At 44.0% G+C, this 7,382-nt stretch overlaps 1 long non-coding RNA gene across 1 annotated transcript in view; it reads left to right on the top strand.

Moving 5' to 3' along the window:
• The window catches only part of LOC148775999 (uncharacterized), a 149,118-nt gene extending 142,018 nt beyond the window's left edge, over nt 1–7,100 (top strand). The window contains exon 3 of the long non-coding RNA XR_016038830.1: nt 7,054–7,100. This is a non-coding gene — a long non-coding RNA (uncharacterized LOC148775999). The remainder of the gene's footprint in view (nt 1–7,053) is intronic.
• The last annotated feature ends 282 nt before the right edge of the window (nt 7,101–7,382 follow it).

Below are 7,382 nucleotides of genomic sequence, written 5' to 3' on the forward strand. Positions count from 1 at the left end.
TATTTTTGATTGTTGAGTTAATTTTTTCCCCTTACTGGTCATAGGTTTATTCAGTGTCAGTTTCTTCTCAAGTTTATTTCCATAATTTATGCTTTCTAAAAATTGTATGGTGTACCAATATTTCAAATATATTGGTCTGCAATTGTTCATGTCATTCCCTTAAATATTTACTTTTTCTGCTTCAGTGTCCCTTTTCATATCTAGCACTGTTTATTTCTGCCTCTTAAAAAAAATCAATCATGCAGGAGCTTGTCTATTTAATTACTTTTTTGGAACAACCGGCTTTTCATTTTGTTGATCAGATGACCAACCATTCATTCTTGACAGCACCACAAGAGTAAGTTTTTGGAAACTCAAATCCACTTTCGAAAACCCATCAGTGGCTCACCACACCACATCCAAGGCCCGGCCTCCCAACTACTTCGCCAGTTCATCTCTCCCCACTTAGTCCGTCTGCTCTCCCCTCCAGCAATATCAGATTCCTTCTGGGCCCCAAAATGTCAGCTCATTTCATGCTCTGTGCCTTTGTACAGACTTTGCTTTTTTCTTCCATTATCCACTTAGTCAAAATCTTTAAATTCCAGCTCAAGATTTCCTCCTCTGTGAAGCTTTTCCTGACCCATTCGTCCTCTCTTTAGGTGATTACGTACCTCTCTTTTTTGTGCCTGGTACGTGTTCATATTTTTCATCTACCATACTGTTTTGTTTATGTGTCTGACTCTACTTCTGGACCACAAGATACCCTGGAGGAAGGTGCAGTCCATTTTTCATCTTTATTATTACTAGCACTGTTATTTTAATACCCCATGTCTTTTCCTTCATCAAAATGAAAGATAAAAAATTGAGAAAATAAGATACTAAGTCTTTTCCCTCTATTTTAAGAAAGGTCAGCAGCCACACCCTTCAAATAAGCAGCTAACTGAATTAGCTTCACTCTTCCTGCTTTGTCAACATGCACTCAGCACTGAACACCCTGTGTGCTAATATCTTTAACTTTCCAACTTTTCAAACCACTATTTTCCTCTTATAAGAGCCAAACTATTTTATGTCTGGACACCTCCATGCACTTCAAATATCAAGGGCACATATTGTCTTCCTCACAGAGTTTATTTATAAACCTGCACACTATTTCATGACCAACCCCACTACCTTCATATTTAGGCAAACTATGCAAGTAGGTAATTCAAAGAAACCTCTGTTTTACCTCCCCTGGTAGCTCAGATGGTAAAGAATCTGCCTGCAATGCAGGAAACCCAGGTTTGATCCCTGGGTTAGGAAGATTCTCTGGAGAAGAGCATGGCAACCCATTTCAGTATTCTTGCCTGAAGAATCATGGACAGAAAAGCCTGGCGGGATACTGTCCATGGGGGTCACAAAGAGTCAGACCCAACTGAGCAACAACACTTAACTCTGTTTTAGCTCATAGTTTTTCTCATCTAGAAATTTGTACTTTACAACAATCAACCTAGATATGAATACACAAAATAAAACACGTGGTTGTGAAACATGGAAGTCAGAAAATTGAAATTGAATCCTAGTTCACCACTTACACATCAAGTCAAAAACTTTAATCAGCGTTAGCCCCATCAGTAATATAGTGGCCATCACACTTACCAGGTACTTGTGAGGGTTACATCACATCGCATAGGGAAAATGCCATGCTCAGTGCCAGCACCATAGCATATCAACACTCACCATTTTTTAACTGGCGTGATAAAACAGAATCACCAGTATACCTACTGTTCAATGACAATTTCATATTTACAGCATTATTACCAAGGTATTCAACCTAATTAAAGAAAATCCTTCTTTGCTTGAGGCTCTATTTGCTTTCTGAACTTCTTGGCCTGGAGCAATCGTTTTTGCTAATCCATTTTACTTTCATTGTTTTAGTCAAAGGACAATTAATCAGACACTGGGATTTGGGAGTCTTGAGTCCCGTTTTGAGCATGCACAGTCTGGTGACCTTGAACAATCAGTGGAATGATGCTTTTTTGTGAACATTTTTTCTGCCTTGCCCCGAAGGCAAAGCATTCGCCCCATCCCTCCTTTCTGCCTACTCAGCACTAGCTTGGCAATGCTCATTACCCCAAATCAGGACATCGATGTTTTAATTCACAATATAGATTCAATTCATGGAATATCTCTATCCCTCTTTGAACTGTAGGGGGAAGGCAAGTGACCAAGCCTGAACGTTCAGCGGAAAGCCTTGGCCAGGATCCCTTTAAAGTTACAGGCTTTCCACAAGGCCAGCTGCCCTTTCACTGACACTTCCTTTTACTGCTGGAAAGAAAACCTCTTCTGCACTCTATACCTCCACCTGAACTGCTCGGTAATTGCCAGTCATTTTGTTTCTCCAATCACCCTTGACAGCTACATGCACCTCACCCGGCCCGTTCGCTGTCTAAATCAGAGGGCCGAGGAAAAGTCCCTGTGGGAAGCATGCAGAGCCAGCAGCTGCGTTGGGCCCGGCCAGCTGAACTTCAGCCTGCTCCTTGGCTCAGTTCCAGGACTGATAAAGCCTTTGCTAAGCTTTAGATTTCCCAGGCTTTTGCGAGCGAAAGGAACGACCGCTTTCGCCTGTCTTGAAGGCCTCTCTGCGTTCTTTGGGCCTCTTAACTCCCATCTTGGGCAGGAAGAGAAAGAGGGGGACCCCGCACGGAGTCCACATGCTTCCAGCCTCCTCCAAGTTGTCCAGCGAAGGCCGACCTACATTCCAGTGACACACGGCAGATCAGAGTAGGACAGAACTGCCCGGGGAGCCACCCACCTCTCCTCCTCCTCCTTCCTCAGCCTTGAAGGCAGCCAGATCTGTACACGAAATCCTCTCTTGTCAACCTGATGGCACGACAGGGCCCCGGGGTTGAGGGCTAGGGTTTATTTAGGAGGAGAGCCCCCTCAAAGCCTGACCCTCAGGGTCATCCCACACTGTCTCTCCTCCGGGGAGAGTAGCACTAACCAGGAGGGTGCGGAAAAGTCCACCTCTTGAGTTTGTTCAAAATGATTGCCTTCCAGCCATTGTTTTTGGACTGAACTGCTGCGTTTCTTTAGAGTGGGCAGATGGCAGGATCCTGGAGGTGTAAAACAGCTACAAAAAACAAGATGATTCAAACAGAAGGAATATGTATAAACTCTGCTGGATCATCCTGATATTAATCAGGAGCATTGGCTTTTTTTCTTCCTTTTTTTTTTTTTTGGTTTTCTTTCCACGATGTTTAAAGTTTTTAGGCTTTCCACGCTGCACCCCCACCCTTTTTAAAAAAGAACACTATGTATAAATCGGCCACTTTTAGGGCTTGGGCTGGAAACGCTGGTGTCGTTTTTTTGTCTTCAGCTTATTTTGAGGACGAGCCCAGTTGAAAGATCTTAGAATAAGACCACTCGCTTTGAGTGGACGGAGGAAAGTGAAAATAGAACCCCTAGAGAGACAAGCTGAGCAAAGATGGGCAGCCAGGGCTGATGCCATCCAAAATACAGGAACCGTGCCTGAAAGAGATAATTTCAAGTTGAGCTGTGGTTTACCACAGTGTCCTCGTGATCAGTCGAGTGGTCAGATGTCAGGGGTGACTGAAAATAAGTTCATTTTCCCACAGTGAAAGAAAAAAAAAAAAAGAACAGCTTTGCGCCAGCGAAACCCACACATGCACATTTCAGAGTTTGGTTGGAGCAGAAAATGTACCATCATCCTTGTGACTTTTGCGAGGAAGACTGAAGAAGAAACAACAGCTACTTGTTTTTGATTAGCCTAACAGTTTATCCACCCTACTCCCCCTTTAGTTTCCCCTAATGATCACAAGTCACCTTTCATGGTGTAATTGTTTGGCTCCAATGTTGGTTTGATTCAAAAGATCTCTGGGAGCGAGGGTTATGCGTTTATGTCATGACATTGCTGGAGGGGAGAAGAGGAGCCACAGACTGATCTCAGGTCGAAGGGTTTGAGATCGCGGGCGGCCAGAACTTCCTCCTTCTACCTCTGGTGCGGTCTGGTTTTAGGGTGGCAGCTGCATGCCTAAAAGGCAACTTTTCCCACTGGGTGTGAGCAGGAGGACTCTGGGAATCAAAGCGTTAAAGTGTCATCTGCAATGGGAAAATGGCTTAACCGCAAATGCATCCTGTACTGGCCTAGTTATGTGTTACTGTGTGTGTGTACTTTTTTTTTTTTTCCATTTCAAAACTCTTGTCTTTCATGAACTCATATCCTAAAATGTCTCCTTTCTAATTTAGTGCGAGGGATTCCATCCACGACTCACCACTCAGAACAGGGTGCTTTGTCTCATCACGTCTGCCAGAGAAGCACTGAATAGCTCAAAGGTGAAAACCCAGAGCATCAAATCACTGATTGGAAGACCAAAGCCTTGATTTGGAAATCATAGACCAGGCAACTGGAAATCCCACTGTCCCGATGTCTTTTCTTTCTTTTTATCTTCTTGTTCCTAATGTCTCCTGACCTGATCTGCCCAATCTCATTGAACTCCGCAGCACCTTGAACAATTCAGTGGCTGTAAAATCCCCTGCCAACTTTGTTTTGGCTGCACTTGCAACCCACATAGGGGAGAATTAAGCTGAGACATCACAGGGCTAATAGTGTGCCTCTGTGCAGTGGTAGCAGATCAGTAGAAAAAGGTGACATCATGGTTATTCCAGAACTTTAGGTCTGCAGTGCAAAGCGGCTTCCCTGCTGTACATCAGAGTCAGAACCTGGATTGGAGACAAAAACAACTCTCTCTTTTCATAAATATCTGCTCTGGAGCTCAAAAAATATTCTGAGTGCAATGGCTCAGAAATGGTCTCTTTCCTTGGAGACCCATCTGATTTTCCAAATCCAATCACAAACTTTTTAATAGCATGTCATGAACCTCTCAGCTCATTATTTCTCTTCAAAGCTCTCTGGTTTGCCAGCTTAGAGGCTGTGAAGTGTTGTTTGATGATGTGCTGTACCATAAATAAATGCATAGTACATGCTAAAATCCATCCTTCACTACTCTGGCTTTCCCACCAGGACTACTGCCATATAATCAAGAATGTGTGATTTGTAGCAATTGCTCTAGATTGAGGGTTTTTTTTTTTTAAAACACATTCAGTCTGTAATGTAAGTAATAGAACAGATTTATCACATTTATCTAAATCCCATTTTTTTCTCTTCCTGTTCCTGCCCCTTTCCTCCTATGTTTAGGACATTGGAAGAGGGAGGGATATAGACAGCCCCCTTCCCCTCAAACTAGCAATCATAGTTTTAACCATTCCCTTACTGCAGGAAATCATCACGTTGGATAATTTACCATGTCTGTAATGCCCAGTGTTCCCTCTGATGTTTTGAAGTTGTGAGCAGACAACCATTTTACATGTGTAACCAGCCATGAAGGTTGCAGCATCCAGAGTGGAGGTTACTCTTATAATCAAATAAAGCTCACACAAGCTAATCTGACATGTGTTTTGACTGTTTTTTTTTATTGTATGGTAATTAGGCAAAAATGGTAAGCAGTTGACCCAAATAACTGTCCGTTGTTTTGTTGCAAATAATGGTGAAATTAAGATGGTTGAGGTGGGGCGGGGGCAGGGACATAGAAACACAGGAATCCTATTCTCAATCAGACTCCTTTCCCTGCAGTAATGGAGGGAAATATACAAGGAGAGAACAAGGGTGTGCAAAAGATCTTTTTATTCATACCCAGGGCTTGGACACAAACTGATTGCATGACCCAATGAAGCATCGCTAGAAAAAATGCCTTGGCTTGGGCTCCATGCTGTCCCAGGACTAGGACCCAAACAGTCCAGGTCTTGCTACCAAATTTAGGCCTGCTGACTGGCAACAATGGCATCACCTGGGATCTTGTTAGAAATGTAGACTCTTGTAACTATCCCCCCACACCCCTACCCCTCAACCCTCCATAGCCAGAATGTGGATTATAACCAGATCTTCACTGATTTTTATGCAAATTCAAGTAGAAGAAGCATAGGCCCAGTTTATTCTGTCCTCCTTCTCTAGATCAGTGGTTCTTGAAGTGTGGTCCCTGGGTCAGCAACACCATTGACACCTGGAAACTTGTTAGGCATACACATTTCCTAGGCCCTAACACAATGGCAACCCACTCCAGTACTCTTGCCTGGAGAGTCCTGTGGACGGAGGAGCCTGATAGGCTGCAGTCTGTGGGGTCACTAAGAGTCGGACAGGACTGAAAGTCTTCACTTTCACTTTTCACTTCTGTGCATTGGGGAAGGAAATGGCAACCCACTCCAGTGTTCTTGCCTGGGGAACCAGGGACGGGGAGGCCTCGTGGGCTGCTGTCTATGGGGTCACACAGAGTTGGACACGACTGAAGCGACTTAGCAGCAGCAGCAGCAACACAGACCTATTGAACCAGAAACAGAAGGCCCTGCCTGGCATTGCATAGTATAAAAAGTCCTTTGGGTAACTCTGAGGTCATTGAAACTTGAGAACAACTACTCTAGGTCAAGAGTTCTCAAGCTTTCATATGCACACAATCACTTAGGGACTTTGAAACCTCCTGATGCTCAGGCTGAATCAGAATTCAGAATCTCCAGCACTGAGTGCCTGGCATTCAGTTCAGTTCAGTTCAGTCACTCAGTCGTGTCCGACTCTTTGCGACCCCATGAAGCACAGCACGCCAGGCCTCCCTGTCCATCACCAACTCCCGGAGTTCACTCAAACTCATGTCCATCGAGTCGGTGATGCCATCCAGCCATCTCGTTCTCTGTCGTCCCCGTCTCCTTCCACCCCCAATCCCTCCCAGCATCAGACTCTTTTCCAGTGAGTCAACTCGTCGCATGCCTGGCATTAGTAGTTTTTAAAACTCCTGGCATTAGTAGTTTTTAAATAAATTTTAAAAAATATTAAATATGTGGTCCCCAAACTAGCCAGATCAACACCCACCCTCCTGGTGGGAAATGCAATTTTCCAGACACCACTCCAAAGTACTGATTGGGAATCTCCAGGATAATACCCAGTTGAAGCCCGAGTGATTCTAATGCACTCCAAAGATTGAAAGTCACCAGGCTAAAGCACCCTCCCTAATGTATTCATTTGTTTTTCAGTTCTTCTCAGTGCTGGCCTCGTGGAAGAAAGACTGTTGAGAAACAAGAGGAGCTACCCAAGTATAGGTATGTTTATCCTCTTCCTACATGGCTCTTTCTTTAAGATATGTGGTTCATCCAGAGCTTTTGATTTTGACCAATGTTGCTCATGAAGAGTGGGGAGAGTGAGAGGAGTTGTGAACTTCTGACCATTAGAGGCAAAACCACTTTCCAGTTTTCCAGGATCTCTAAAGTGAAGCCATTTGAGTATTTTCCATGTCCTCACATACACACCCAGGATAGGCTCACACACGTGCTTGACTAATGCTACTAAACATGCTCTGAAGCAG

The sequence above is a fragment of the Moschus berezovskii genome, chromosome 12 (genome assembly GCF_049115385.1).
Source record: "Moschus berezovskii isolate FMDL1 chromosome 12, NW_MosBer_1.0, whole genome shotgun sequence".
Classification (NCBI taxonomy): domain Eukaryota; kingdom Metazoa; phylum Chordata; class Mammalia; order Artiodactyla; family Moschidae; genus Moschus; species Moschus berezovskii.